Raw genomic sequence first — 26610 nt, forward strand, 5'->3', positions numbered from 1 at the left:
CATTCAGATAGCTCGAGAAAACCGTTAAAAGATATAATGCTCAATTTTGACCTTATAGATATTTGGCGATATCGAAACCCAAACAAAATCGAGTTTACATGGACCAGAAACACCGTAGACGGGTCCTTTTCATCGAGAATAGATCGGTTTCTTATCTCCAAAAGCCTTGCCTACAATGTTAATGTAAGCCAACACATAACATACCCCCGGTCGGATCATAATAAATTAATGTTACGCCTGGATTTTGAAAATCTACCTCGGGGACCAGGCTATTGGATTTTTAACAATTCTCTCCTACTGGACGACGAGTACTGTGAGGGTATTAGAGAACTTATACAAAATTCCAAAAACGACAGCCACTACGAAACTGATTTTTTCACCTGGTACGACAATCTAAAACATTCGATACAGTCAACAACTATCAAATACTCTAAGAGGAAGCAAAAAAAGCAACGCCGGGTCAAAACGAAATTAGTAAAACAATTCAACTATGAAAGAGTGAAGGCTCAGAAATTCCCTGACTATGATATTACTTTGTTGAAGCGCCTTGAAAGCGAACTGAATGAGATTGAACTTGACGAACTCAAAGGAATTTCACTCAGAGCCAAACTACAGTGGTACGAAAACGGCGAAAAATCAACAAAGTTTTTTCTCAATCTGGAGAAAAGTACACAAAAACGAAAAGTCATGAGACAACTGACGACCGAGAATGGATATGTTCTTACAGAACAAGAGGACATTATCACCGAACAGGTTAATTTCTATAAGGAGCTATATACTGATCACCCAATAGACGACAAATCAAAAACTGAACTACTCGAGAATATTTCCAGAACACTGTCCTCCCCTTCGGCAGATCTATGCGACGAACATCTCCCAGTTGCCGAACTTAAAGCTGCTCTCGATTCAATGGAGAACAACAAAAGCCCAGGACTCGATGGCCTAACCGTCCAGTTTTTCAAAACATTCTGGTATGATCTTATTAACATTTTAGAGAAACTTATCACCGAAATTTTCAATTGTAATATGCTTTGTGACTCTATGAAAACTGGAGTACTCACGTTGATTCCTAAGAAAGGTGACCTTAGTTATATCACTAATTGGAGGCCCATAAGTCTTCTCAACACCGACTACAAAATTATTAGTAAATCTCTAGCCAATAGAATGTCAAAGGTTATCAGCGAACTCATCTCCGATGACCAGTCGTGCTGTATACCTAATAGGGACATATCTGAAAACGTCATTACTATGCAGAATATTATTAACTTTATCAACGATAACAACTCTAACGGCTTGATACTTAAGATTGATCAGTACAAGGCTTTTGATAGAGTTAATCACAGTTACCTCTTTAGTGTTATGGAAAAAATGGGTTTTGGTCCTCTATTACAAAAGTGGATTCAAATCCTTTACAATGATATTTCCTGTTGTATTAAGCATAACGGGCACATCTCTAATTCATTCCCCGTCTCAAGAGGTGTCCGTCAAGGTTGCCCAATTTCTGCCATTTTATATGTGTTAAGCTGTGAACCCTTCCATGACGCTATTCAAAATTGCCCCTCCATTTCTGGGATCATTTATTGTGATATTGAGGCAAAAATTTTCCAACACGCCGAGGACACTACATTTTTGGTATCGAATACTTCTAGTACCAGTTCAATTTTTCGTGTTATTGAGTTGTACGAAAGAGCGTCAGGCTCAAAGTGCAACTACAACAAAACAGAAGCCCTTGCCCTCGGTCGTTGACCCTTGGCCGACCATCAGTTCAAATTCCCGGTTAGACACGACTATATTACAATTTTAGGTGTCGCTATTGGAAATGACCACTACAAATTAGAAACTACTAATTGGGAAGAAAAGGTCAATAAATGCGGACTGGTCTTGCGGCGGTGGAAATTCCGAAAACTATCTTTCAAGGGTAAAGTTTTGGTGATTAATTCACTGGTGAATTCCCGCCTTGTTTATCTAATGTCTATCCTCGCCACCCCGATTGGGTTATCAGTACTATCCGCAATAGTGTTATCGAATTCCTTTGGAACGGTAAAAAACCACTGATTAAGTACGGGACACTGTTGCTCCCAGTACAACAAGGGGGCCTCAAGCTTTGCGACCTTGAAATTCTTCGAGACTCTCTCAGAATCAAAACTGTCAGTAAACTTATTAAAGGTACTATAAGTCAAAAGCTTCGCCACATTATGTTATATAACCTAAACCATTACGAAAATATGCTTCTAGGCACATATATCTTCCAAATTGTTCCGAATTGCAAATCATTGCGTAATCTATACCCCTACTACAGGGAAATTTTGCTTGCCTGGAAGAGAATTACACAAGGGCAATTTTGCCGGCCCATTACGAGGAAGGAAATTTTATTACAACCTTTATTCCAAAACCCACTGATTTGTGAAGATCAGGACAAAACCTTTTTCAATAGAAATTTCATTGATGGTGGCATTATACGGGTGGGTGATCTTATGTACGAGATTATACCAACACACCTCCCGGCCGAAGCCGTTTATGAATGCATTGCATTGGCAAATCCTGATAATACACTTAGTGTGAAAAAGGTACAAGATGTAATCTCCAACCTAATTAAAGCCTTCCCATCCGAATGGCTGGAAGCCATTTATTCATCCGATGTCATTGTGTCGTCGCAACCTGACCCTAATTGCGGCATTCGTTTAATGAATGGGAGCAAACACATCGATGCATCTGGAATTACATGTCAAATTGCCTCTAATCTGCTCCGTTCTGTTAACACTTCCATACCTAAAGGTGAAAGTTACTGGAATACTACTTTTCCAGATACCGACTTTGAAAATAGATGGTCAAATATCTATAGATTTCCTAAAATGTTTCATGATGCAGATCTTGATTTCAAAGTTATGCATAATATCTTGTATACCATTGAGAAGCTATATAAATTTGTATCATCGACTCACCTAGCTGTGTTTTATGTAGAACAGCCAGCGAGTCATTAAGCCACCTGTTTATCGATTGTGTTAAGGTAAATACAATGTGGAATTGCATCGTTACTAAACTGGGGAAAGTTTATAAGGCCAACGACCTAAGACAGTGGCGTATTGCTACTCTGCTTGGGACCGGGCTTAACCGTAAGAAACTCGAGGGAAATTTAATCGACTACATCTTTAACTTGTACAAAAATACAATATGGAGCTATAGATGTTTTCAAGTTTGTAATAGTAGCGACACAATTAATAACTACAGCGTCAACTTGTTGACTCTTTTTCATGTTTCACTTAAAAAGAAACTTAACACTATTTTCCAGGTTTATAAAAAGATGCATCGTACACAGTTTTTCTTTGATATGTTCGGGCAAGAAAATGTTGTAATAAGATACAGAACCGAGAACGATTTTAACTACAACTTCGACAGTTGACAGCGTTGTTTTTTGACTCAAGGCATCCTCTATTAGCCTCGACTGAAAATTATTCTTTTTTAGTATTATTTGTATAGTCTACGTCTGTTCTCATTTCTGTGTTAGTTAAATTTTCAGTAATCCTGGTTCAATATCGTATTTACTCTATTTCATACTATTAATTCTCTGTTCATTGAACTTGCTATATAGCCTCATATTTTTTTTAATCTACTTTTAAATCTTTGTATACTACTCTCATTACTGTTTGCGTATGGGTGAGCCAGTGGGTTCATCTTTCAATAACAGAGAAAAAAAAAACCCGGTTCTCGTCCGATCACCGAAGTCAAGCAACGTAGAGCGCAGTCAGTACTTGGATGGGTGACCGCCTGGGAATACTGGGTGCCGTAGGCTTTTATTTTCCTAATTGATAACACTATGTTGCCACGACGATGAAAAATTGAAATGGCCTACATTGACCTCTTCTTATGTCTACGGCCATATCACGTTGACTATACCGGTTCTCGTCCGATCACCGTATTCAAGCAACGTATTTTTAGCGCAGTCAGTACTTGGATGGGTGACCGCCTGGGAATACTGGGTGCAGTAGGCTTTTATTTTCCTAATTGATAACACTATGTTGCCACGACGATGAAAAATTGAAATGGCCTACATTGACCTCTTCTTATGTCTACGGCCATATCACGTTGACTATACCGGTTCTCGTCCGATCACCGTATTCAAGCAACGTAGAGCGCAGTCAGTACTTGGATGGGTGACCGCCTGGGAATACTGGGTGCAGTAGGCTTTTATTTTCCTAATTGATAACACTATGTTGCCACGACGATGAAAAATTGAAATGGCCTACATTGACCTCTTCTTATGTCTACGGCCATATCACGTTGACTATACCGGTTCTCGTCCGATCACCGTAGTCAAGCAACGTAGAGCGCAGTCAGTACTTGGATGGATGACCGCCTGGGATTACTGGGTGTCGTAGGCTGTTATTTTCATAATTGATAACACTATGTTGCCACGACGATGAGAAATTGAAATGGCCTACATTGTCTTGCCACAAAGAAGGTGTCTTGCCACAAGGAAAGCGATTTGAAAATCGAATATATTAAAAAATAACTCGTTTGTTTTTATATATTATAATTTTATACATATATATCTAAAATATAGATTAAAATAATATATATTAAATCTATTCATGTATAATATATATATATTAAGTGCACTCATCATAACCTACCAAACAACTAGCCTACATTTCACCTCTTAGAATGTCTACGGCCACATCACGATGACTATACCGGTTCTCGTCCGATCAGGTAAGTCAAGCAACGTAGAGCGCAGTCAGTACTTGGATGGGTGACCGCCTGGGAATACTGGGTGCCGTAGGCTTTTATTTTCCTAATTGATAACACTATGTTGCCACGACGATGAAAAATTGAAATGGCCTACATTGACCTCTTCTTATGTCTACGGCCATATCACGTTGACTATACCGGTTCTCGTCCGATCACCGAAGTCAAGCAACGTAGAGCCCAGTCAGTACTTCGATGGGTGACCGCCTGGGAATACTGGGTGCAGTAGGCTTTTATTTTCCTAATTGATAACACTATGTTGCCACGACGATGAGAAATTGAAATGGCCTACATTGTCTTGCCACAAGGAAAGCGATTTGAAAATCGAATATATTAATAAATAACTACTTTGTTTTTATGTATTAGAATTTCATACATATATATGTAAAATATAGATTAACATAATATATATTAAATCCATTCATGTATAATATATATATTAAATCCACTCATCATAACCTACCACACAAGTAGCCTGCATTTCACCTCTTGTAATGTCCACATCACGTTGACTATACCGGTTCTCGTCCTATCACCGAAGTCAAGCAACGTAGAGCGCAGTCAGTACTTGGATGGATGACCGCCTGGGAATACTGGGTGTCGTAGGCTGTTATTTTCATAATTGATAACACTATGTTGCCACGACGATGAGAAATTGAAATGGCCTACATTGTCTTGCCACAAAGAAGGTGTCTTGCCACAAGGAAAGCGATTTGAAAATCGAATATATTAAAAAATAACTCGTTTGTTTTTATATATTATAATGTTATACATATATATGTAAAATATAGATTAACATAAGATATATTAAATCTATTCATGTATAATATATATAAGTCAAGCAACGTAGTTACTCCCAGGCGGTCACCCATCCAAGTACTGACTGCGCTCTACGTAGCTTGACTTCGGTGATCGGACGAGAACCGGTATAGTCAACGTGATATGGCCGTAGACATAACAAGAGGTCAATGTAGGCCATTTCAATTTTTCATCGTCGTGGCAACATAGTGTTATCAATTAGGAAAATAAAAGCCTACGGCACCCAGTATTCCCAGGCGGTCACCCATCCAAGTACTGACTGCGCTCTACGTTGCTTGACTTACCTGATCGGACGAGAACCGGTATAGTCATCGTGATGTGGCCGTAGACATTCTAGGAGGTGAAATGTAGGCTACTTGTTTGGTAGGTTATGATGAGTGCACTTAATATATATATTATACATGAATGGATTTAATATATATTATGTTAATCTATATTTTACATATATATGTATAAAATGATCATATATAAAAACAATCGAGTTATTTACTAATATATTTGATTTTCAAATCGCTTTCCTTCTGTCAAGACACTTTCCTTGTGGCAAGACAATGTAGGCCATTTCAATTTCTCATCGTCGTGGCAACATAGTGTTATCAATTAGGAAAATAAAAGCCTACGGCACCCAGTATTCCCAGGCGGTCACCCATCCAAGTACTGACTGCGCTCTACGTTGCTTGACTTCGGTGATCGGACGAGAACCGGTATAGTCAACGTGATGTGGCCGTAGACATAACAACAGGTCAATGGAGGCCATTTCAATTTCTCATCGTCGTGGCAACATAGTGTTATCAATTAGGAAAATAAAAGCCTACGGCACCCAGTATTGCCAGGCGGTCACCCATCCAAGTACTGACTGCGCTCTACGTTGCTTGACTTCGGTGATCGGACGAGAACCGGTATAGTCAACGTGATATGGCCGTAGACATAACAACAGGTCAATGTAGGCCATTTCACTTTCTCATCCGCGTGGCAACATAGTGTTATCAATTAGGAAAATAAAAGCCTACGGCACCCAGTATTCCCAGGCGGTCACCCATCCAAGTACTGACTGCGCTCTACGTTGCTTGACTTCGGTGATCGGACGAGAACCGGTATAGTCAACGTGATATGGCCGTAGACATAACAACAGGTCAATGAAGGCCATTTCAATTTTTCATCGTCGTGGCAACATAGTGTTATCAATTAGGAAAATAAAAGCCTACGGCACCCAGTATTCCCAGGCGGTCACCCATCCAAGTACTGACTGCGCTCTACGTTGCTTGACTTACCTGATCGGACGAGAACCGGTATAGTCATCGTGATGTGGCCGTAGACATTCTAGGAGGTGAAATGTAGGCTACTTGTTTGGTAGGTTATGATGAATGCACTTAATACATATATTATACATGAATGGATTTAATATATATTATGTTAATCTATATTTTACATATATATGTATAAAATGATCATTCATTCATTCATTCATTTATTTGTTTTTTCACATAAATATTACAATGTGAATGGAAGTCTTCTGAAAAGCCTATGCTGGCTTAACAAAACAGAAGACTCCCATGAAGAAAAGATAGAAAATAGTGAAAGTAATGTTAATAACAATACATAAACGCTTCAATATGTGATCATATATAAAAACAATCGAGTTATTTACTAATATATTTGATTTTCAAATCGCTTTCCTTCTGTCAAGACACTTTCCTTGTGGCAAGACAATGTAGACCATTTCAATTTCTCATCGTCGTGGCAACATAGTGTTATCAATTGTGAAAATAAAAGCCTACGGCACCCAGTATTTCCAGGCGGTCACCCATCCAAGTACTGACTGCGCTCTACGTTGCTTGACTTCGGTGATCGGACGAGAACCGGTATAGTCAACGTGATATGGCCGTAGACATAACAAGAGGTCAATGGAGGCCATTTGAATTTCTCATCGTCGTGGCAACATAGTGTTATCAATTGTGAAAATAAAAGCCTACGGCACCCAGTATTCCCAGGCGGTCATCCATCCAAGTACTGACTGCCCTCTACGTTGCTTGACTTCGGTGATCGGACGAGAACCGGTATAGTCAACGTGATGTGGCCGTAGACATTACAAGAGGTGAAATGCAGGCTACTTGTGTGGTAGGTTATGATGAGTGGATTTAATATATATATTATACATGAATGGATTTAATATATATTATGTTAATCTATATTTTACATATATATGTAGAAAATTCTAATACATAAAAACAAAGTAGTTATTTATTAATATATTCGATTTTCAAATCGCTTTCCTTGTGGCAAGACAATGTAGGCCATTTCAATTTCTCATCGTCGTGGCAACATAGTGTTATCAATTAGGAAAATAAAAGCCTACGGCACCCAGTATTTCCAGGCGGTCACCCATCCAAGTACTGACTGCGCTCTACGTTGCTTGACTTCGGTGATCGGACGAGAACCGGTATAGTCAACGTGATGTGGCCGTAGACAGACCAAGAGGTCAATGGAGGCCATTTGAATTTCTCATCGTCGTGGCAACATAGTGTTATCAATTAGGAAAATAAAAGCCTACGGCACCCAGTATTCCCAGGCGGTCACCCATCCAAGTACTGACTGCGCTCTACGTTGCTTGACTTCGGTGATCGGACGAGAACCGGTATAGTCAACGTGATATGGCCGTAGACATAACAAGAGGTCAATGTAGGCCATTTCACTTTCTCATCCGCGTGGCAACATAGTGTTATCAATTAGGAAAATAAAAGCCTACGGCACCCAGTATTCCCAGGCGGTCACCCATCCAAGTACTGACTGCGCTCTACGTTGCTTGACTTCGGTGATCGGACGAGAACCGGTATAGTCAACGTGATATGGCCGTAGACATAACAACAGGTCAATGAAGGCCATTTCAATTTTTCATCGTCGTGGCAACATAGTGTTATCAATTAGGAAAATAAAAGCCTACGGCACCCAGTATTCCCAGGCGGTCACCCATCCAAGTACTGACTGCGCTCTACGTTGCTTGACTTACCTGATCGGACGAGAACCGGTATAGTCATCGTGATGTGGCCGTAGACATTCTAGGAGGTGAAATGTAGGCTACTTGTTTGGTAGGTTATGATGAATGCACTTAATACATATATTATACATGAATGGATTTAATATATATTATGTTAATCTATATTTTACATATATATGTATAAAATGATCATTCATTCATTCATTCATTTATTTGTTTTTTCACATAAATATTACAATGTGAATGGAAGTCTTCTGAAAAGCCTATGCTGGCTTAACAAAACAGAAGACTCCCATGAAGAAAAGATAGAAAATAGTGAAAGTAATGTTAATAACAATACATAAACGCTTCAATATGTGATCATATATAAAAACAATCGAGTTATTTACTAATATATTTGATTTTCAAATCGCTTTCCTTCTGTCAAGACACTTTCCTTGTGGCAAGACAATGTAGACCATTTCAATTTCTCATCGTCGTGGCAACATAGTGTTATCAATTGTGAAAATAAAAGCCTACGGCACCCAGTATTTCCAGGCGGTCACCCATCCAAGTACTGACTGCGCTCTACGTTGCTTGACTTCGGTGATCGGACGAGAACCGGTATAGTCAACGTGATATGGCCGTAGACATAACAACAGGTCAATGGAGGCCATTTCAATTTCTCATCGTCGTGGCAACATAGTGTTATCAATTGTGAAAATAAAAGCCTACGGCACCCAGTATTCCCAGGCGGTCATCCATCCAAGTACTGACTGCGCTCTACGTTGCTTGACTTCGGTGATCGGACGAGAACCGGTATAGTCAACGTGATATGGCCGTAGACATAACAAGAGGTCAATGGAGGCCATTTGAATTTCTCATCGTCGTGGCAACATAGTGTTATCAATTGTGAAAATAAAAGCCTACGGCACCCAGTATTCCCAGGCGGTCATCCATCCAAGCACTGACTGCGCTCTACCTTGCTTGACTTCGGTGATCGGACGAGAACCGGTATAGTCAACGTGATATGGCCGTAGACATAACAAGAGGTCAACGTAGGCCATTTCAATTTTTCATCGTCGTGGCAACATAGTGTTATCAATTGTGAAAATAAAAGCCTACGGCACCCAGTATTCCCAGGCGGTCATCCATCCAAGTACTGACTGCGCTCTACGTTGCTTGACTTCGGTGATCGGACGAGAACCGGTATAGTCAACGTGATGTGGCCGTAGACATTACAAGAGGTGAAATGCAGGCTACTTGTGTGGTAGGTTATGATGAGTGGATTTAATATATATATTATACATGAATGGATTTAATATATATTATGTTAATCTATATTTTACATATATATGTAGAAAATTCTAATACATAAAAACAAAGTAGTTATTTATTAATATATTCGATTTTCAAATCGCTTTCCTTGTGGCAAGACAATGTAGGCCATTTGAATTTCTCATCGTCGTGGCAACATAGTGTTATCAATTAGGAAAATAAAAGCCTACGGCACCCAGTATTTCCAGGCGGTCACCCATCCAAGTACTGACTGCGCTCTACGTTGCTTGACTTCGGTGATCGGACGAGAACCGGTATAGTCAACGTGATGTGGCCGTAGACATAACAACAGGTCAATGTAGGCCATTTCAATTTCTCATCCGCGTGGCAACATAGTGTTATCAATTAGGAAAATAAAAGCCTACGGCACCCAGTATTCCCAGGCGGTCACCCATCCAAGTACTGACTGCGCTCTACGTTGCTTGACTTCGGTGATCGGACGAGAACCGGTATAGTCAACGTGATATGGCCGTAGACATAACAACAGGTCAATGAAGGCCATTTCAATTTTTCATCGTCGTGGCAACATAGTGTTATCAATTAGGAAAATAAAAGCCTACGGCACCCAGTATTCCCAGGCGGTCACCCATCCAAGTACTGACTGCGCTCTACGTTGCTTGACTTACCTGATCGGACGAGAACCGGTATAGTCATCGTGATGTGGCCGTAGACATTCTAGGAGGTGAAATGTAGGCTACTTGTTTGGTAGGTTATGATGAGTGCACTTAATACATATATTATACATGAATGGATTTAATATATATTATGTTAATCTATATTTTACATATATATGTAGAAAATTCTAATACATAAAAACAAAGTAGTTATTTATTAATATATTCGATTTTCAAATCGCTTTCCTTGTGGCAAGACAATGTAGGCCATTTCAATTTCTCATCGTCGTGGCAACATAGTGTTATCAATTAGGAAAATAAAAGCCTACGGCACCCAGTATTTCCAGGCGGTCACCCATCCAAGTACTGACTGCGCTCTACGTTGCTTGACTTCGGTGATCGGACGAGAACCGGTATAGTCAACGTGATGTGGCCGTAGACATAACAACAGGTCAATGTAGGCCATTTCAATTTCTCATCCGCGTGGCAACATAGTGTTATCAATTAGGAAAATAAAAGCCTACGGCACCCAGTATTCCCAGGCGGTCACCCATCCAAGTACTGACTGCGCTCTACGTTGCTTGACTTCGGTGATCGGACGAGAACCGGTATAGTCAACGTGATATGGCCGTAGACATAACAACAGGTCAATGAAGGCCATTTCAATTTTTCATCGTCGTGGCAACATAGTGTTATCAATTAGGAAAATAAAAGCCTACGGCACCCAGTATTCCCAGGCGGTCACCCATCCAAGTACTGACTGCGCTCTACGTTGCTTGACTTACCTGATCGGACGAGAACCGGTATAGTCATCGTGATGTGGCCGTAGACATTCTAGGAGGTGAAATGTAGGCTACTTGTTTGGTAGGTTATGATGAGTGCACTTAATACATATATTATACATGAATGGATTTAATATATATTATGTTAATCTATATTTTACATATATATGTAGAAAATTCTAATACATAAAAACAAAGTAGTTATTTATTAATATATTCGATTTTCAAATCGCTTTCCTTGTGGCAAGACAATGTAGGCCATTTCAATTTCTCATCGTCGTGGCAACATAGTGTTATCAATTAGGAAAATAAAAGCCTACGGCACCCAGTATTCCCAGGCGGTCACCCATCCAAGTACTGACTGCGCTCTACGTTGCTTGACTTCGGTGATCGGACGAGAACCGGTATAGTCAACGTGATATGGCCGTAGACATAACAAGAGGTCAATGGAGGCCATTTGAATTTCTCATCGTCGTGGCAACATAGTGTTATCAATTGTGAAAATAAAAGCCTACGGCACCCAGTATTCCCAGGCGGTCATCCATCCAAGTACTGACTGCGCTCTACGTTGCTTGACTTCGGTGATCGGACGAGAACCGGTATAGTCAACGTGATATGGCCGTAGACATAACAAGAGCTCAATGCAGGCCATTTCAATTTCTCATCGTCGTGGCAACATAGTGTTATCAATTGTGAAAATAAAAGCCTACGGCACCCAGTATTCCCAGGCGGTCACCCATCCAAGTACTGACTGCGCTCTACGTTGCTTGACTTCGGTGATCGGACGAGAACCGGTATAGTCAACGTGATATGGCCGTAGACATAAGAAGAGGTCAACGTAGGCCATTTCAATTTTTCATCGTCGTGGCAACATAGTGTTATCAATTATGAAAATAAAAGCCTACGGCACCCAGTATTCCCAGGCGGTCATCCATCCAAGTACTGACTGCGCTCTACCTTGCTTGACTTCGGTGATCGGACGAGAACCGGTATAGTCAACGTGATATGGCCGTAGACATAACAAGAGGTCAATGGAGGCCATTTCAATTTCTCATCGTCGTGGCAACATAGTGTTATCAATTGTGAAAATAAAAGCCTACGGCACCCAGTATTCCCAGGCGGTCATCCATCCAAGTACTGACTGCGCTCTACGTTGCTTGACTTCGGTGATCGGACGAGAACCGGTATAGTCAACGTGATGTGGCCGTAGACATTACAAGAGGTGAAATGCAGGCTACTTGTGTGGTAGGTTATGATGAGTGGATTTAATATATATATTATACATGAATGGATTTAATATATATTATGTTAATCTATATTTTACATATATATGTAGAAAATTCTAATACATAAAAACAAAGTAGTTATTTATTAATATATTCGATTTTCAAATCGCTTTCCTTGTGGCAAGACAATGTAGGCCATTTCAATTTCTCATCGTCGTGGCAACATAGTGTTATCAATTAGGAAAATAAAAGCCTACGGCACCCAGTATTCCCAGGCGGTCACCCATCCAAGTACTGACTGCGCTCTACGTTGCTTGACTTCGGTGATCGGACGAGAACCGGTATAGTCAACGTGATATGGCCGTAGACATAACAAGAGGTCAATGTAGGCCATTTCACTTTCTCATCCACGTGGCAACATAGTGTTATCAATTAGGAAAATAAAAGCCTACGGCACCCAGTATTCCCAGGCGGTCACCCATCCAAGTACTGACTGCGCTCTACGTTGCTTGACTTCGGTGATCGGACGAGAACCGGTATAGTCAACGTGATATGGCCGTAGACATAACAACAGGTCAATGAAGGCCATTTCAATTTTTCATCGTCGTGGCAACATAGTGTTATCAATTAGGAAAATAAATGCCTACGGCACCCAGTATTCCCAGGCGGTCACCCATCCAAGTACTGACTGCGCTCTACGTTGCTTGACTTCGGTGATCGGACGAGAACCGGTATAGTCATCGTGATGTGGCCGTAGACATTCTAGGAGGTGAAATGTAGGCTACTTGTTTGGTAGGTTATGATGAGTGCACTTAATACATATATTATACATGAATGGATTTAATATATATTATGTTAATCTATATTTTACATATATATGTATAAAATGATCATTCATTCATTCATTCATTTATTTGTTTTTTCACATAAATATTACAATGTGAATGGAAGTCTTCTGAAAAGCCTATGCTGGCTTAACAAAACAGAAGACTCCCATGAAGAAAAGATAGAAAATAGTGAAAGTAATGTTAATAACAATACATAAACGCTTCAATATGTGATCATATATAAAAACAATCGAGTTATTTACTAATATATTTGATTTTCAAATCGCTTTCCTTCTGTCAAGACACTTTCCTTGTGGCAAGACAATGTAGACCATTTCAATTTCTCATCGTCGTGGCAACATAGTGTTATCAATTGTGAAAATAAAAGCCTACGGCACCCAGTATTCCCAGGCGGTCACCCATCCAAGTACTGACTGCGCTCTACGTTGCTTGACTTCGGTGATCGGACGAGAACCGGTATAGTCAACGTGATATGGCCGTAGACATAACAAGAGGTCAATGGAGGCCATTTCAATTTCTCATCGTCGTGGCAACATAGTGTTATCAATTGTGAAAATAAAAGCCTACGGCACCCAGTATTCCCAGGCGGTCATCCATCCAAGTACTGACTGCGCTCTACGTTGCTTGACTTCGGTGATCGGACGAGAACCGGTATAGTCAACGTGATATGGCCGTAGACATAACAAGAGGTCAATGGAGGCCATTTGAATTTTTTATCGTCGTGGCAACATAGTGTTATCAATTGTGAAAATAAAAGCCTACGGCACCCAGTATTCCCAGGCGGTCATCCATCCAAGTACTGACTGCGCTCTACGTTGCTTGACTTCGGTGATCGGACGAGAACCGGTATAGTCAACGTGATATGGCCGTAGACATAACAAGAGGTCAATGGAGGCCATTTCAATTTCTCATCGTCGTGGCAACATAGTGTTACTAATTGTGAAAATAAAAGCCTACGGCACCCAGTATTCCCAGGCGGTCATCCATCCAAGTACTGACTGCGCTCTACGTTGCTTGACTTCGGTGATCGGACGAGAACCGGTATAGTCAACGTGATATGGCCGTAGACATAACAAGAGCTCAATGCAGGCCATTTGAATTTCTCATCGTCGTGGCAACATAGTGTTATCAATTGTGAAAATAAAAGCCTACGGCACCCAGTATTCCCAGGCGGTCACCCATCCAAGTACTGACTGCGCTCTACGTTGCTTGACTTCGGTGATCGGACGAGAACCGGTATAGTCAACGTGATATGGCCGTAGACATAAGAAGAGGTCAACGTAGGCCATTTCAATTTTTCATCGTCGTGGCAACATAGTGTTATCAATTATGAAAATAAAAGCCTACGGCACCCAGTATTCCCAGGCGGTCATCCATCCAAGTACTGACTGCGCTCTACCTTGCTTGACTTCGGTGATCGGACGAGAACCGGTATAGTCAACGTGATATGGCCGTAGACATAACAAGAGGTCAATGGAGGCCATTTCAATTTCTCATCGTCGTGGCAACATAGTGTTATCAATTGTGAAAATAAAAGCCTACGGCACCCAGTATTCCCAGGCGGTCATCCATCCAAGTACTGACTGCGCTCTACGTTGCTTGACTTCGGTGATCGGACGAGAACCGGTATAGTCAACGTGATGTGGCCGTAGACATTACAAGAGGTGAAATGCAGGCTACTTGTGTGGTAGGTTATGATGAGTGGATTTAATATATATATTATACATGAATGGATTTAATATATATTATGTTAATCTATATTTTACATATATATGTAGAAAATTCTAATACATAAAAACAAAGTAGTTATTTATTAATATATTCGATTTTCAAATCGCTTTCCTTGTGGCAAGACAATGTAGGCCATTTCAATTTCTCATCGTCGTGGCAACATAGTGTTATCAATTAGGAAAATAAAAGCCTACGGCACCCAGTATTCCCAGGCGGTCACCCATCCAAGTACTGACTGCGCTCTACGTTGCTTGACTTCGGTGATCGGACGAGAACCGGTATAGTCAACGTGATATGGCCGTAGACATAACAAGAGGTCAATGTAGGCCATTTCACTTTCTCATCCACGTGGCAACATAGTGTTATCAATTAGGAAAATAAAAGCCTACGGCACCCAGTATTCCCAGGCGGTCACCCATCCAAGTACTGACTGCGCTCTACGTTGCTTGACTTCGGTGATCGGACGAGAACCGGTATAGTCAACGTGATATGGCCGTAGACATAACAACAGGTCAATGAAGGCCATTTCAATTTTTCATCGTCGTGGCAACATAGTGTTATCAATTAGGAAAATAAATGCCTACGGCACCCAGTATTCCCAGGCGGTCACCCATCCAAGTACTGACTGCGCTCTACGTTGCTTGACTTCGGTGATCGGACGAGAACCGGTATAGTCATCGTGATGTGGCCGTAGACATTCTAGGAGGTGAAATGTAGGCTACTTGTTTGGTAGGTTATGATGAGTGCACTTAATACATATATTATACATGAATGGATTTAATATATATTATGTTAATCTATATTTTACATATATATGTATAAAATGATCATTCATTCATTCATTCATTTATTTGTTTTTTCACATAAATATTACAATGTGAATGGAAGTCTTCTGAAAAGCCTATGCTGGCTTAACAAAACAGAAGACTCCCATGAAGAAAAGATAGAAAATAGTGAAAGTAATGTTAATAACAATACATAAACGCTTCAATATGTGATCATATATAAAAACAATCGAGTTATTTACTAATATATTTGATTTTCAAATCGCTTTCCTTCTGTCAAGACACTTTCCTTGTGGCAAGACAATGTAGACCATTTCAATTTCTCATCGTCGTGGCAACATAGTGTTATCAATTGTGAAAATAAAAGCCTACGGCACCCAGTATTCCCAGGCGGTCACCCATCCAAGTACTGACTGCGCTCTACGTTGCTTGACTTCGGTGATCGGACGAGAACCGGTATAGTCAACGTGATATGGCCGTAGACATAACAAGAGGTCAATGGAGGCCATTTCAATTTCTCATCGTCGTGGCAACATAGTGTTATCAATTGTGAAAATAAAAGCCTACGGCACCCAGTATTCCCAGGCGGTCATCCATCCAAGTACTGACTGCGCTCTACGTTGCTTGACTTCGGTGATCGGACGAGAACCGGTATAGTCAACGTGATATGGCCGTAGACATAACAAGAGGTCAATGGAGGCCATTTGAATTTTTTATCGTCGTGGCAACATAGTGTTATCAATTGTGAAAATAAAAGCCTACGGCACCCAGTATTCCCAGGCGGTCATCCATCCAAGTACTGACTGCGCTCTACGTTGCTTGACTTCGGTGATCGGACGAGAACCGGTATAGTCAACGTGATATGGCCGTAGACATAACAAGAGGTCAATGGAGGCCATTTCAATTTCTCATCGTCGTGGCAACATAGTGTTACTAATTGTGAAAATAAAAGCCTACGGCACCCAGTATTCCCAGGCGGTCATCCATCCAAGTACTGACTGCGCTCTACGTTGCTTGACTTCGGTGATCGGACGAGAACCGGTATAGTCAACGTGATATGGCCGTAGACATAACAAGAGCTCAATGCAGGCCATTTGAATTTTTCATCGTCGTGGCAACATAGTGTTATCAATTAGGAAAATAAAAGCCTACGGCACCCAGTATTCCCAGGCGGTCACCCATCCAAGTACTGACTGCGCTCTACGTTGCTTGACTTCGGTGATCGGACGAGAACCGGTATAGTCAACGTGATGTGGCCGTAGACATTACAAGAGGTGAAATGCAGGCTACTTGTGTGGTAGGTTATGATGAGTGGATTTAATATATATATTATACATGAATGGATTTAATATATATTATGTTAATCTATATTTTACATATATATGTAGAAAATTCTAATACATAAAAACAAAGTAGTTATTTATTAATATATTCGATTTTCAAATCGCTTTCCTTGTGGCAAGACAATGTAGGCCATTTGAATTTCTCATCGTCGTGGCAACATAGTGTTATCAATTAGGAAAATAAAAGCCTACGGCACCCAGTATTTCCAGGCGGTCACCCATCCAAGTACTGACTGCGCTCTACGTTGCTTGACTTCGGTGATCGGACGAGAACCGGTTTTTTTTATTTTTTTATTTTTTTTTTTTATTTGACGGTAACCCACTGGTTACCCATAAACTTTACAAGTACAAAAATTATATATTATGATCAAACTGAAAAGAGATAAACATCAAGTTAAGCAAGTCAAAAACAAAGTTAAAAAGAAAAGTTCACTGGTCTAATGTATATACATAGGAGTCATTGTCTGCCTCACACGACGTCGGAATGTCATTTTGACTGAACGTTTCCCAAAATCTGTCAATCTTATTTTTGCTTCTCAAGGAATTGTAAACAATCTTGAGTTTCTGCTGCACTGAGTTGTGAAAGAATCTTTCCAAATCGACAGGACGCTCAAGATTTATGACACTCACTCTGCTATTCCAGACAATGTTTTTGTAGCAATTGAGGAGAAAATCAAACAAGAGGTTACTTTGTTTGTTCGCCGATTTGTTTGTTTCTGGTTCACAGTCTCCGAAGAGAGTGACCTTCCTCCATCGCTGGACGTCGTGTGAGGCGTTGACACGTGAAAGCTTATCTATAAGTCGTCTCCAAACAGGATAGGTTATATTACAATCTAGAAAGAGGTGGGAAGTGGTTTCTACCTCGGACTTACAAAATGTACAAAGAGGTGAATCAATCATTTTACACACATACATCTTATGATTCGTAAAAAGAACATTGTGTCTGATCTTAAAATCTATGTCGGCATCACTAAACAACTTAAAACCCGAGTACACACTCTTCCAAATTTTGTTAAAATCGAGCTCTGGGTAGATCTTTAACCAGTATACTTCGCCATTGGGTTTGACGGTAGCGCGTTGGTGAAACAGTTGAATCGCGCTTTTTGTGTTAAGTGTGGTTGAACTAACCCAGTAATTTTCTCTCTCGCCTTGAAAATCCAACTGAAAGCTCTCCTCGTTGTCAATGGCAACAAGGGTGTCGCTTTCTAGAATTGTCGGGAGCCAGTGATCGGGGAGTGCTTTGCACAGTTTGTCGGTTAATTCTCTCACTTCGTCAATGGTCATCGAATTATCCGGATCACTTACCAAAATGAGCTCATGAATTGCCTCACTAGGCATTCTTCTCGGCAATATTTCGTACATAAGGTCCCTTACACAGAGAATTCCCCCCGAAATGAAAGACTTATCAAGAAACATTTTACCTTTCGAATCCCGCAGAAGGTGATTATGAAAGAGGGGTTGGGACAGAATTTCCTCCCTGTTGTCAGGTGGGCGGAGTCTGTCCTCGGTCAGCTTTCGCCAAGCAAGTAACAGTTCCCCGACATAACCTGGTAATTTACGTAATGACTTAAAGTCCGGTAACATTTTCAAAACTTGCAGCCCCATGTTCATGTTTTCATACTGGTTAAAGTTATAAACAAGTAAAGCTTTCAACATTTCATTGATTTCGTTTCCTTGAATTTTGCCAATAATTTTTAATCTGAGTGCATCTCTTCTCTGTTTGAGGTCAAAAAGATTGAGTCCCCCTTTCTCAACGGGGAGCGTTAACACATCGTAACTAATGAGGTGTTTTCCATGACCCCAAAAAAAATCAATAACATTCTTACGATAATCAGTACAAACCCAATCTGGTACACAGACAACGGTCGCCATATAAATAAAACGTGACGCCACCAGGACGTTTACAACAAGCGTTTTGCCTTTGAAGGACAATTTGCGCCCCTTCCAGCGCTTCAGAACCGTTCCGCGCTTAGCACTAAGTTCTTCCCAATTTTCTCTTTCGACAATGCGGTCGTCATTCCCTACCGCAACCCCAAGTACCGTTAGGTAATCATATCTCACGGGGAATGGATAAGTCATTTTGAGATTTTTGGATTTGCCAATTAGGAGCAACTCAGTTTTATCGTAATTACATTTAGATCCGGATGCTCTTTCATAATTTTTGATAGTTTGGAAGACGTGATCAATGCTTTCGGTATTGGCTAGCATAAAAGTAGTATCGTCAGCATGCTGAAACATGCGAGGCTCAAAATGGAGAAATTTGATACCCGAAATATGGTTGTTCTTATAAATTGCTTCGCGGAACGGTTCTGCACTAATTACATACAACAGTGCCGAAATAGGGCACCCTTGCCTCACACCTCTTTTGATTTCAAAAATATTAGACAAGTAACCGTTATGCTTAATATGACTGTTGATATCTGTGTACAAAATTGCAACCCAGTTACGAAAATACTGGCCGAAACCTACTTTCTTCAAGACATTAAACAAATACTGGTGATCAACCCTATCGAAGGCCTTTAATTGATCAATTTTAAGGAGTAAACCGTCACAATTTGTTTGATTTACGTAACGGATAATATTACGAATAACCATAATATTATCAGCAATGTCTCTTCCAGGAATGCAACAGGTCTGGTCACTAGAAACAATTGAACTTATAACTTTTGAAATTCTGTTAGCTAAAGCTTTCGTAATGATTTTATAATCAATATTTAGGAGGCTAATTGGTCTCCAATTTGAAAGTTTCCTAAGGTCCCCTTTTTTGGGAATAAGAGAAATCATACCTGTTTTCATGGAATCGCACATCTCGTTCGATTCAAAAATAGCGCTACAAATACGAATAAGAATAGGTCCAAGCACATCCCAAAAATGTTTAAAAAATTCAACAGTCAGCCCATCAAGTCCAGGGCTTTTATTAGTTTTCATTGCAACGAGGGCATTGGAAAGTTCCTCTAAGGTGATCTCTTCTTCACACAACTTGATTTCCTCTTCCGAAAGAGTTTTGTCCAAATGGTGCAAAAATTCACGCTGAATATTTTCCTGAGTGTGTTCGAGCGAATAAAGATTTTTATAAAATAAGGCCTGCTCACGAAGAATTAATTCTTCATCCGTGACGATTTCACCTCTGTCCGTAAGAACCGATCTCATTACTTTCTTTTTTTGTCTCGAGGTCTCTAGGTTTAGAAAGAATTTCGTCGACTTCTCACCTTCCTCATACCACAGTACCTTGGAACGAATAGCTGCCCCGTTAATTTCGTGCCGCAGTAAAACATTAAGACGGCTACGCAGTTCGAGAAGCCTTGTGGTGTCGTAATCACCAAATTTGTGAGCTTTAATTTGTTCGTAATTTATCTTCTTCAGCAGCAGCTTTTTCTCTTTTTCACGCCTCGATTTTTGGCGTTTGCCGAATGTAGCACTCCTAATTCTAATCTCCTTTTTAAGGTTGTCATACCATAATTTAAGTGCTGTAGAGTCAGAATGCGACGTATTTAACCAACTGTCCAAAATAAATTGTCTGATTCCTTGGCAAAAAGTATCGTCTTCTAAAAAGGAATTGTTGAAAATCCATGTACCCGGACCTCTAGGAATTAGAGTAAGGTCAAGGTATAACTCCACAATATCGTGGTCTGACGCTGGGTAATGCGAAATTTCGCATTTAACTACGTGCGGTAAAAGTTCTTTACTAATTAAAAATCTGTCAATCCTGGATCCCGAAGACATGTTACTAGATGTACGCGTAAACTGAATTTTCGAGGGATGTTTATCCCTCCATACATCAATCAAATTAAATTTGTCCATGAGATCTTTAAGGACTTTTCTTGAAGAGTCCGGTCTAGGGCCGGGTGGAAACCTGTTTTGGTATGGGTTAATTACATTGTTAAAATCCCCGGTGAGCACAACAGGTCCGTGACAGGAGGTAATAATTCTGTCTAAATCCGAAAAGAAAGCTTTACGCTCCGCCGGCACATTGCACGGCGCATATATATTAATTACGCTAATTATCTTGCCATCAATATCTATCTCCAGAACTTGTGTCCTCCCTTTGTAAGGAGTTGTATGGGAAATAACATCGAAATCACTATTATGTCTAAATAAGGAGGCAGTGCCTCTTCTTCTTGCGTCAGGGAAATTAGAAAACAAGATTTCCCCTTCCCAATCGAGATTTGCCGTTTTAGAAATATCGTCGTCCCAAAACGTTTCTTGAAGGAGCGTTAAATCATAATTGTTCTTTCTTAACAATGCAAATAAATCTGTCCTTTTTTCTCTACCGACCAAGCCATTACAATTGAGTGTGGCGAGCTTGATCATAAGTATAAGTCCAATTAGACAGTAATACATTATCGGTTCGCAGGTGTGAACAATCTTGCCGTACTTGTATTGGGCACAAACTTCTTTTTGTTTTGCTTCGTTCTGACCACCTGCCATGTGGTCTCATTCACCGATAATTCTTCTCCACTCGACTCTCTCCCTCGTTTACCCGTCTCGCTTACTGTATCGACTTCTGCTGTGGTATTTATGGGGCTGCTCGTACTTGTTTCTTCTTTCTCTTCTGGTTGTGTAGGACTGCTTTTGCTTAACGTTTTTTCTGTATTTGTAGACTCCGGTTCTACAGATTCAGTAGGGTCAGTACAGGGCGGGGGGTCAGGAACGGCGTCGATAGTCTGAGGGTTCACAGAGTGATCGTTTTGCGACCCCTCCTCCATCTTTGTCGCATCGCTGTCTTTTGCTTCACAGTGAAAACTTTTATGTCCACGTCCTTGGCATTTGTAACATTTCACGTTGGGACACTTGTTTTCAGAGTGTCCTTGCTGGTTACACTCCTTGCAAACGTATTGTGCACATTCTCTCATCAAATGGTTTTCCCCCAGACATAAATTACACACACGAGTTTGTCCGTTATGCTTTAATCTCAGGTGGCTGCCGGAAACCAAAATTGAGTACGGCAGACTCTTCTTGTTCGATGGGAGTTCAATACGGGCGTAGCGAATCCCATTTTCGACCGTAGGATGTTCCTCATAAGTTTTATGTGTCCATTCACTTTTCATGGCGCAACCGTAAGCCACTAACTTTTCCGAGAGTTCCTCATCAGAAATGAAAGCAGGAACGCCAAATAAACTCACTGTAATCAAGCTCTTGGTGACTCCTCTAACATCACACGGTTTCCCAGCGATTACAAGACCCGTATTCTGCAGTAATTCTGCGTCACTCTTCGACTTAATGGTTAGCACCCACTCTCCTCCTACCTTAACACAACCAAGAATATTTTCTACTCCAATGTCCTCCACTGCGGCACCCAGCACGTCTAGTGCGCTAAACGTGTGGTCGACGATCTTCACACTGTTCTCTCGTAACTCACTGTACACACTGGTACCATCGCTGCCCGCTCTCACACGTGAGGCGGGGTCAGCCATTGTTCCTACCGCTACCAAAGAGGCAGGCGATAAACGTTATTTTTTCAACTTGTCTGAATAGAAAGGTTTTCCAGGTAAATGAATAAACAAGTAGTCCACAACGGTCAGAACATAGTTGCAATCCTGACAAACACTTTTTGAAGTAGAAAAAACGGCTCAGAACGGCCGAAACAGTGAAAAATCGAGAGCACAGAAAAACACGTCTACGAGAACCGGTATAGTCAACGTGATATGGCCGTAGACATAACAACAGGTCAATGTAGGCCATTTCAATTTTTCATCGTCGTGGCAACATAGTGTTATCAATTGTGAAAACAAAAGCCTACGGCACCCAGTATTCCCAGGCGGTCACCCATCCAAGTACTGACTGCGCTCTACGTTGCTTGACTTACCTGATCGGACGAGAACCGGTATAGTCATCGTGATGTGGCCGTAGACATTCTAGGAGGTGAAATGTAGGCTACTTGTTTGGTAGGTTATGATGAGTGCACTTAATAAATATATTATACATGAATGGATTTAATATATATTATGTTAATCTATATTTTACATATATATGTATAAAATGATCATATATAAAAACAATCGAGTTATTTACTAATATATTTGATTTTCAAATCGCTTTCCTTCTGTCAAGACACTTTCCTTGTGGCAAGACAATGTAGGCCATTTCAATTTCTCATCGTCGTGGCAACATAGTGTTATCAATTAGGAAAATAAAAGCCTACGGCACCCAGTATTCCCAGGCGGTCACCCATCCAAGTACTTACTGCGCTCTACCTTGCTTGACTTCGGTGATCGGACGAGAACCGGTATAGTCAACGTGATATGGCCGTAGACATAACAAGAGGTCAATGGAGGCCATTTCAATTTCTCATCGTCGTGGCAACATAGTGTTATCAATTGTGAAAATAAAAGCCTACGGCACCCAGTATTCCCAGGCGGTCATCCATCCAAGTACTGACTGCGCTCTACGTTGCTTGACTTCGGTGATCGGACGAGAACCGGTATAGTCAACGTGATATGGCCGTAGACATAACAAGAGGTCAATGGAGGACATTTCAATTTCTCATCGTCGTGGCAACATAGTGTTACTAATTGTGAAAATAAAAGCTTACGGCACCCAGTATTCCCAGGCGGTCATCCATCCAAGTACTGACTGCGCTCTACGTTGCTTGACTTCGGTGATCGGACGAGAACCGGTATAGTCAACGTGATATGGCCGTAGACATAACAAGAGCTCAATGCAGGCCATTTGAATTTTTCATCGTCGTGGCAACATAGTGTTATCAATTAGGAAAATAAAAGCCTACGGCACCCAGTATTCCCAGGCGGTCACCCATCCAAGTACTGACTGCGCTCTACGTTGCTTGACTTCGGTGATCGGACGAGAACCGGTATAGTCAACGTGATATGGCCGTAGACATAACAAGAGGTCAATGTAGGCCATTTCAATTTTTCATCGTCGTGGCAACATAGTGTTATCAATTAGGAAAATAAAAGCCTACGGCACCCAGTATTCCCAGGCGGTCACCCATCCAAGTACTGACTGCGCTCTACCTTGCTTGACTTCGGTGATCGGACGAGAACCGGTATAGTCAACGTGATATGGCCGTGGACATAACAAGAGGTCAATGGAGGCCATTTGAATTTCTCATCGTCGTGGCAACATAGTGTTATCAATTGTGAAAATAAAAGCCTACGGCACCCAGTATTCCCAGGCGGTCACCCATCCAAGTACTGACTGCGCTCTACGTTGCTTGACTTCGGTGATCGGACGAGAACCGGTATAGTCAACGTGATATGGCCGTAGACATAACAAGAGGTCAATGTAGGCCATTTCAATTTTTCATCGTCGTGGCAACATAGTGTTATCAATTAGGAAAATAAAAGCCTACGGCACCCAGTATTCCCAGGCGGTCACCCATCGAAGTACTTACTGCGCTCTACCTTGCTTGACTTCGGTGATCGGACGAGAACCGGTATAGTCAACGTGATATGGCCGTAGACATAACAAGAGGTCAATGGAGGCCATTTGAATTTCTCATCGTCGTGGCAACATAGTGTTATCAATTGTGAAAATAAAAGCCTACGGCACCCAGTATTCCCAGGCGGTCATCCATCCAAGTACTGACTGCGCTCTACGTTGCTTGACTTCGGTGATCGGACGAGAACCGGTATAGTCAACGTGATATGGCCGTAGACATAACAAGAGCTCAATGCAGGCCATTTCAATTTTTCATCGTCGTGGCAACATAGTGTTATCAATTAGGAAAATAAAAGCCTACGGCACCCAGTATTCCCAGGCGGTCACCCATCCAAGTACTGACTGCGCTCTACGTTGCTTGACTTCGGTGATCGGACGAGAACCGGTATAGTCAACGTGATGTGGCCGTAGACATTACAAGAGGTGAAATGCAGGCTACTTGTGTGGTAGGTTATGATGAGTGGATTTAATATATATATTATACATGAATGGATTTAATATATATTATGTTAATCTATATTTTACATATATATGTAGAAAATTCTAATACATAAAAACAAAGTACTTATTTATTAATATATTCGATTTTCAAATCGCTTTCCTTGTGGCAAGACAATGTAGGCCATTTCAATTTCTCATCGTCGTGGCAACATAGTGTTATCAATTAGGAAAATAAAAGCCTACGGCACCCAGTATTTCCAGGCGGTCACCCATCCAAGTACTGACTGCGCTCTACGTTGCTTGACTTCGGTGATCGGACGAGAACCGGTATAGTCAACGTGATATGGCCGTAGACATAACAAGAGGTCAATGGAGGCCATTTCAATTTCTCATCGTCGTGGCAACATAGTGTTATCAATTGTGAAAATAAAAGCCTACGGCACCCAGTATTCCCAGGCGGTCATCCATCCAAGTACTGACTGCGCTCTACGTTGCTTGACTTCGGTGATCGGACGAGAACCGGTATAGTCAACGTGATATGGCCGTAGACATAACAACAGGTCAATGTAGGCCATTTCACTTTCTCATCGTCGTGGCAACATAGTGTTATCAATTAGGAAAATAAAAGCCTACGACACCCAGTATTCCCAGGCGGTCACCCATCCAAGTACTGACTGCGCTCTACGTTGCTTGACTTACCTGATCGGACGAGAACCGGTATAGTCATCGTGATGTGGCCGTAGACATTCTAGGAGGTGAAATGTAGGCTACTTGTTTGGTAGGTTATGATGAGTGCACTTAATATATATATTATACATGAATGGATTTAATATATATTATGTTAATCTATATTTTACATATATATGTATAAAATGATCATATATAAAAACAATCGAGTTATTTACTAATATATTTGATTTTCAAATCGCTTTCCTTCTGTCAAGACACTTTCCTTGTGGCAAGACAATGTAGGCCATTTCAATTTCTCATCGTCGTGGCAACATAGTGTTATCAATTGTGAAAATAAAAGCCTACGGCACCCAGTATTCCCAGGCGGTCATCCATCCAAGTACTGACTGCGCTCTACGTTGCTTGACTTCGGTGATCGGACGAGAACCGGTATAGTCAACGTGATGTGGCCGTAGACATTACAAGAGGTGAATGCAGGCTACTTGTGTGGTAGGTTATGATGAGTGGATTTAATATATATATTATACATGAATGGATTTAATATATATTATGTTTTTCTATATTTTACATATATATGTATAAAATGATCATATATAAAAACAATCGAGTTATTTACTAATATATTTGATTTTCAAATCGCTTTCCTTCTGTCAAGACACTTTCCTTGTGGCATGACAATGTAGGCCATTTCAATTTCTCATCGTCGTGGCAACATAGTGTTATCAATTGTGAAAATAAAAGCCTACGGCACCCAGTATTCCCAGGCGGTCACCCATCCAAGTACTGACTGCGCTCTACGTTGCTTAACTTCGGTGATCGGACGAGAACCGGTATAGTCAACGTGATATGGCCGTAGACATAACAACAGGTCA

At 40.9% G+C, this 26610-nt stretch overlaps 37 non-coding genes and 29 pseudogenes across 37 annotated transcripts; 6 read left to right on the top strand and 60 right to left on the bottom strand.

Annotated features, from left to right (window-relative positions):
• The first annotated feature begins 3866 nt into the window (after positions 1–3866).
• LOC139957702 (5S ribosomal RNA) lies at positions 3867–3989 on the top strand (annotated as a pseudogene).
• Positions 3990–4065: 76 nt separating this feature from the next.
• Positions 4066–4184, top strand: LOC139956935 (5S ribosomal RNA; annotated as a pseudogene).
• Positions 4185–4260: 76 nt separating this feature from the next.
• LOC139957247 (5S ribosomal RNA) lies at positions 4261–4379 on the top strand (annotated as a pseudogene).
• A 285-nt stretch (positions 4380–4664) lies between these two features.
• On the top strand, positions 4665–4783 carry LOC139957642 (5S ribosomal RNA; annotated as a pseudogene).
• A 76-nt stretch (positions 4784–4859) lies between these two features.
• Positions 4860–4978, top strand: LOC139955059 (5S ribosomal RNA). Its single transcript, XR_011788311.1, has one exon. It is a non-coding gene; the product is annotated as a 5S ribosomal RNA (ribosomal RNA).
• A 258-nt stretch (positions 4979–5236) lies between these two features.
• LOC139957733 (5S ribosomal RNA) lies at positions 5237–5355 on the top strand (annotated as a pseudogene).
• A 226-nt stretch (positions 5356–5581) lies between these two features.
• Positions 5582–5700, bottom strand: LOC139957442 (5S ribosomal RNA; annotated as a pseudogene).
• A 76-nt stretch (positions 5701–5776) lies between these two features.
• On the bottom strand, positions 5777–5895 carry LOC139957643 (5S ribosomal RNA; annotated as a pseudogene).
• Positions 5896–6178: 283 nt separating this feature from the next.
• Positions 6179–6297, bottom strand: LOC139955493 (5S ribosomal RNA). Its single transcript, XR_011788732.1, has one exon. It is a non-coding gene; the product is annotated as a 5S ribosomal RNA (ribosomal RNA).
• Positions 6298–6373: 76 nt separating this feature from the next.
• On the bottom strand, positions 6374–6492 carry LOC139956574 (5S ribosomal RNA; annotated as a pseudogene).
• Positions 6493–6568: 76 nt separating this feature from the next.
• On the bottom strand, positions 6569–6687 carry LOC139957929 (5S ribosomal RNA). The gene has a single exon (XR_011789592.1). It is a non-coding gene; the product is annotated as a 5S ribosomal RNA (ribosomal RNA).
• A 76-nt stretch (positions 6688–6763) lies between these two features.
• LOC139957644 (5S ribosomal RNA) lies at positions 6764–6882 on the bottom strand (annotated as a pseudogene).
• A 454-nt stretch (positions 6883–7336) lies between these two features.
• LOC139955770 (5S ribosomal RNA) lies at positions 7337–7455 on the bottom strand. The gene has a single exon (XR_011789000.1). It is a non-coding gene; the product is annotated as a 5S ribosomal RNA (ribosomal RNA).
• A 76-nt stretch (positions 7456–7531) lies between these two features.
• LOC139957236 (5S ribosomal RNA) lies at positions 7532–7650 on the bottom strand (annotated as a pseudogene).
• Positions 7651–7914: 264 nt separating this feature from the next.
• LOC139956648 (5S ribosomal RNA) lies at positions 7915–8033 on the bottom strand (annotated as a pseudogene).
• Positions 8034–8109: 76 nt separating this feature from the next.
• Positions 8110–8228, bottom strand: LOC139957930 (5S ribosomal RNA). Its single transcript, XR_011789593.1, has one exon. It is a non-coding gene; the product is annotated as a 5S ribosomal RNA (ribosomal RNA).
• A 76-nt stretch (positions 8229–8304) lies between these two features.
• On the bottom strand, positions 8305–8423 carry LOC139957931 (5S ribosomal RNA). Its single transcript, XR_011789594.1, has one exon. It is a non-coding gene; the product is annotated as a 5S ribosomal RNA (ribosomal RNA).
• A 76-nt stretch (positions 8424–8499) lies between these two features.
• LOC139957646 (5S ribosomal RNA) lies at positions 8500–8618 on the bottom strand (annotated as a pseudogene).
• Positions 8619–9072: 454 nt separating this feature from the next.
• On the bottom strand, positions 9073–9191 carry LOC139955771 (5S ribosomal RNA). The gene has a single exon (XR_011789001.1). It is a non-coding gene; the product is annotated as a 5S ribosomal RNA (ribosomal RNA).
• Positions 9192–9267: 76 nt separating this feature from the next.
• On the bottom strand, positions 9268–9386 carry LOC139955543 (5S ribosomal RNA). The gene has a single exon (XR_011788780.1). It is a non-coding gene; the product is annotated as a 5S ribosomal RNA (ribosomal RNA).
• Positions 9387–9462: 76 nt separating this feature from the next.
• Positions 9463–9581, bottom strand: LOC139957071 (5S ribosomal RNA; annotated as a pseudogene).
• Positions 9582–9657: 76 nt separating this feature from the next.
• On the bottom strand, positions 9658–9776 carry LOC139956127 (5S ribosomal RNA; annotated as a pseudogene).
• A 264-nt stretch (positions 9777–10040) lies between these two features.
• Positions 10041–10159, bottom strand: LOC139956649 (5S ribosomal RNA; annotated as a pseudogene).
• Positions 10160–10235: 76 nt separating this feature from the next.
• On the bottom strand, positions 10236–10354 carry LOC139957932 (5S ribosomal RNA). Its single transcript, XR_011789595.1, has one exon. It is a non-coding gene; the product is annotated as a 5S ribosomal RNA (ribosomal RNA).
• A 76-nt stretch (positions 10355–10430) lies between these two features.
• LOC139957647 (5S ribosomal RNA) lies at positions 10431–10549 on the bottom strand (annotated as a pseudogene).
• Positions 10550–10813: 264 nt separating this feature from the next.
• Positions 10814–10932, bottom strand: LOC139956650 (5S ribosomal RNA; annotated as a pseudogene).
• A 76-nt stretch (positions 10933–11008) lies between these two features.
• Positions 11009–11127, bottom strand: LOC139957934 (5S ribosomal RNA). The gene has a single exon (XR_011789597.1). It is a non-coding gene; the product is annotated as a 5S ribosomal RNA (ribosomal RNA).
• A 76-nt stretch (positions 11128–11203) lies between these two features.
• On the bottom strand, positions 11204–11322 carry LOC139957648 (5S ribosomal RNA; annotated as a pseudogene).
• A 264-nt stretch (positions 11323–11586) lies between these two features.
• Positions 11587–11705, bottom strand: LOC139957936 (5S ribosomal RNA). Its single transcript, XR_011789598.1, has one exon. It is a non-coding gene; the product is annotated as a 5S ribosomal RNA (ribosomal RNA).
• Positions 11706–11781: 76 nt separating this feature from the next.
• On the bottom strand, positions 11782–11900 carry LOC139955544 (5S ribosomal RNA). The gene has a single exon (XR_011788781.1). It is a non-coding gene; the product is annotated as a 5S ribosomal RNA (ribosomal RNA).
• A 76-nt stretch (positions 11901–11976) lies between these two features.
• On the bottom strand, positions 11977–12095 carry LOC139957937 (5S ribosomal RNA). Its single transcript, XR_011789599.1, has one exon. It is a non-coding gene; the product is annotated as a 5S ribosomal RNA (ribosomal RNA).
• A 76-nt stretch (positions 12096–12171) lies between these two features.
• On the bottom strand, positions 12172–12290 carry LOC139956449 (5S ribosomal RNA; annotated as a pseudogene).
• A 76-nt stretch (positions 12291–12366) lies between these two features.
• LOC139956128 (5S ribosomal RNA) lies at positions 12367–12485 on the bottom strand (annotated as a pseudogene).
• Positions 12486–12749: 264 nt separating this feature from the next.
• LOC139957938 (5S ribosomal RNA) lies at positions 12750–12868 on the bottom strand. Its single transcript, XR_011789600.1, has one exon. It is a non-coding gene; the product is annotated as a 5S ribosomal RNA (ribosomal RNA).
• Positions 12869–12944: 76 nt separating this feature from the next.
• LOC139957939 (5S ribosomal RNA) lies at positions 12945–13063 on the bottom strand. Its single transcript, XR_011789601.1, has one exon. It is a non-coding gene; the product is annotated as a 5S ribosomal RNA (ribosomal RNA).
• Positions 13064–13139: 76 nt separating this feature from the next.
• LOC139956690 (5S ribosomal RNA) lies at positions 13140–13258 on the bottom strand (annotated as a pseudogene).
• A 454-nt stretch (positions 13259–13712) lies between these two features.
• LOC139957941 (5S ribosomal RNA) lies at positions 13713–13831 on the bottom strand. Its single transcript, XR_011789603.1, has one exon. It is a non-coding gene; the product is annotated as a 5S ribosomal RNA (ribosomal RNA).
• A 76-nt stretch (positions 13832–13907) lies between these two features.
• On the bottom strand, positions 13908–14026 carry LOC139955546 (5S ribosomal RNA). The gene has a single exon (XR_011788783.1). It is a non-coding gene; the product is annotated as a 5S ribosomal RNA (ribosomal RNA).
• Positions 14027–14102: 76 nt separating this feature from the next.
• LOC139955547 (5S ribosomal RNA) lies at positions 14103–14221 on the bottom strand. The gene has a single exon (XR_011788784.1). It is a non-coding gene; the product is annotated as a 5S ribosomal RNA (ribosomal RNA).
• Positions 14222–14297: 76 nt separating this feature from the next.
• LOC139955548 (5S ribosomal RNA) lies at positions 14298–14416 on the bottom strand. The gene has a single exon (XR_011788785.1). It is a non-coding gene; the product is annotated as a 5S ribosomal RNA (ribosomal RNA).
• Positions 14417–14492: 76 nt separating this feature from the next.
• Positions 14493–14611, bottom strand: LOC139957942 (5S ribosomal RNA). Its single transcript, XR_011789604.1, has one exon. It is a non-coding gene; the product is annotated as a 5S ribosomal RNA (ribosomal RNA).
• A 76-nt stretch (positions 14612–14687) lies between these two features.
• LOC139956450 (5S ribosomal RNA) lies at positions 14688–14806 on the bottom strand (annotated as a pseudogene).
• A 76-nt stretch (positions 14807–14882) lies between these two features.
• LOC139956129 (5S ribosomal RNA) lies at positions 14883–15001 on the bottom strand (annotated as a pseudogene).
• A 264-nt stretch (positions 15002–15265) lies between these two features.
• Positions 15266–15384, bottom strand: LOC139957943 (5S ribosomal RNA). Its single transcript, XR_011789605.1, has one exon. It is a non-coding gene; the product is annotated as a 5S ribosomal RNA (ribosomal RNA).
• A 76-nt stretch (positions 15385–15460) lies between these two features.
• Positions 15461–15579, bottom strand: LOC139957944 (5S ribosomal RNA). Its single transcript, XR_011789606.1, has one exon. It is a non-coding gene; the product is annotated as a 5S ribosomal RNA (ribosomal RNA).
• Positions 15580–15655: 76 nt separating this feature from the next.
• LOC139956691 (5S ribosomal RNA) lies at positions 15656–15774 on the bottom strand (annotated as a pseudogene).
• Positions 15775–16228: 454 nt separating this feature from the next.
• On the bottom strand, positions 16229–16347 carry LOC139957945 (5S ribosomal RNA). The gene has a single exon (XR_011789607.1). It is a non-coding gene; the product is annotated as a 5S ribosomal RNA (ribosomal RNA).
• Positions 16348–16423: 76 nt separating this feature from the next.
• LOC139955549 (5S ribosomal RNA) lies at positions 16424–16542 on the bottom strand. Its single transcript, XR_011788786.1, has one exon. It is a non-coding gene; the product is annotated as a 5S ribosomal RNA (ribosomal RNA).
• Positions 16543–16618: 76 nt separating this feature from the next.
• Positions 16619–16737, bottom strand: LOC139955550 (5S ribosomal RNA). Its single transcript, XR_011788787.1, has one exon. It is a non-coding gene; the product is annotated as a 5S ribosomal RNA (ribosomal RNA).
• Positions 16738–16813: 76 nt separating this feature from the next.
• Positions 16814–16932, bottom strand: LOC139955551 (5S ribosomal RNA). Its single transcript, XR_011788788.1, has one exon. It is a non-coding gene; the product is annotated as a 5S ribosomal RNA (ribosomal RNA).
• A 76-nt stretch (positions 16933–17008) lies between these two features.
• On the bottom strand, positions 17009–17127 carry LOC139955494 (5S ribosomal RNA). Its single transcript, XR_011788733.1, has one exon. It is a non-coding gene; the product is annotated as a 5S ribosomal RNA (ribosomal RNA).
• Positions 17128–22939: 5812 nt separating this feature from the next.
• Positions 22940–23058, bottom strand: LOC139957649 (5S ribosomal RNA; annotated as a pseudogene).
• A 283-nt stretch (positions 23059–23341) lies between these two features.
• Positions 23342–23460, bottom strand: LOC139955228 (5S ribosomal RNA). The gene has a single exon (XR_011788474.1). It is a non-coding gene; the product is annotated as a 5S ribosomal RNA (ribosomal RNA).
• Positions 23461–23536: 76 nt separating this feature from the next.
• LOC139955552 (5S ribosomal RNA) lies at positions 23537–23655 on the bottom strand. Its single transcript, XR_011788789.1, has one exon. It is a non-coding gene; the product is annotated as a 5S ribosomal RNA (ribosomal RNA).
• A 76-nt stretch (positions 23656–23731) lies between these two features.
• Positions 23732–23850, bottom strand: LOC139956578 (5S ribosomal RNA; annotated as a pseudogene).
• Positions 23851–23926: 76 nt separating this feature from the next.
• On the bottom strand, positions 23927–24045 carry LOC139957947 (5S ribosomal RNA). Its single transcript, XR_011789608.1, has one exon. It is a non-coding gene; the product is annotated as a 5S ribosomal RNA (ribosomal RNA).
• A 76-nt stretch (positions 24046–24121) lies between these two features.
• LOC139956689 (5S ribosomal RNA) lies at positions 24122–24240 on the bottom strand (annotated as a pseudogene).
• Positions 24241–24316: 76 nt separating this feature from the next.
• Positions 24317–24435, bottom strand: LOC139957948 (5S ribosomal RNA). Its single transcript, XR_011789609.1, has one exon. It is a non-coding gene; the product is annotated as a 5S ribosomal RNA (ribosomal RNA).
• A 76-nt stretch (positions 24436–24511) lies between these two features.
• LOC139955614 (5S ribosomal RNA) lies at positions 24512–24630 on the bottom strand. The gene has a single exon (XR_011788849.1). It is a non-coding gene; the product is annotated as a 5S ribosomal RNA (ribosomal RNA).
• Positions 24631–24706: 76 nt separating this feature from the next.
• LOC139955553 (5S ribosomal RNA) lies at positions 24707–24825 on the bottom strand. The gene has a single exon (XR_011788790.1). It is a non-coding gene; the product is annotated as a 5S ribosomal RNA (ribosomal RNA).
• Positions 24826–24901: 76 nt separating this feature from the next.
• On the bottom strand, positions 24902–25020 carry LOC139955495 (5S ribosomal RNA). Its single transcript, XR_011788734.1, has one exon. It is a non-coding gene; the product is annotated as a 5S ribosomal RNA (ribosomal RNA).
• Positions 25021–25284: 264 nt separating this feature from the next.
• On the bottom strand, positions 25285–25403 carry LOC139955772 (5S ribosomal RNA). Its single transcript, XR_011789002.1, has one exon. It is a non-coding gene; the product is annotated as a 5S ribosomal RNA (ribosomal RNA).
• Positions 25404–25479: 76 nt separating this feature from the next.
• LOC139955554 (5S ribosomal RNA) lies at positions 25480–25598 on the bottom strand. The gene has a single exon (XR_011788791.1). It is a non-coding gene; the product is annotated as a 5S ribosomal RNA (ribosomal RNA).
• Positions 25599–25674: 76 nt separating this feature from the next.
• LOC139957715 (5S ribosomal RNA) lies at positions 25675–25793 on the bottom strand (annotated as a pseudogene).
• A 283-nt stretch (positions 25794–26076) lies between these two features.
• On the bottom strand, positions 26077–26195 carry LOC139956130 (5S ribosomal RNA; annotated as a pseudogene).
• A 282-nt stretch (positions 26196–26477) lies between these two features.
• Positions 26478–26596, bottom strand: LOC139956164 (5S ribosomal RNA). The gene has a single exon (XR_011789340.1). It is a non-coding gene; the product is annotated as a 5S ribosomal RNA (ribosomal RNA).
• Positions 26597–26610: the final 14 nt, after the last annotated feature.

This window comes from Apostichopus japonicus, chromosome 17, assembly GCF_037975245.1.
Source record: "Apostichopus japonicus isolate 1M-3 chromosome 17, ASM3797524v1, whole genome shotgun sequence".
In the NCBI taxonomy this organism is placed as follows: domain Eukaryota; kingdom Metazoa; phylum Echinodermata; class Holothuroidea; order Aspidochirotida; family Stichopodidae; genus Apostichopus; species Apostichopus japonicus.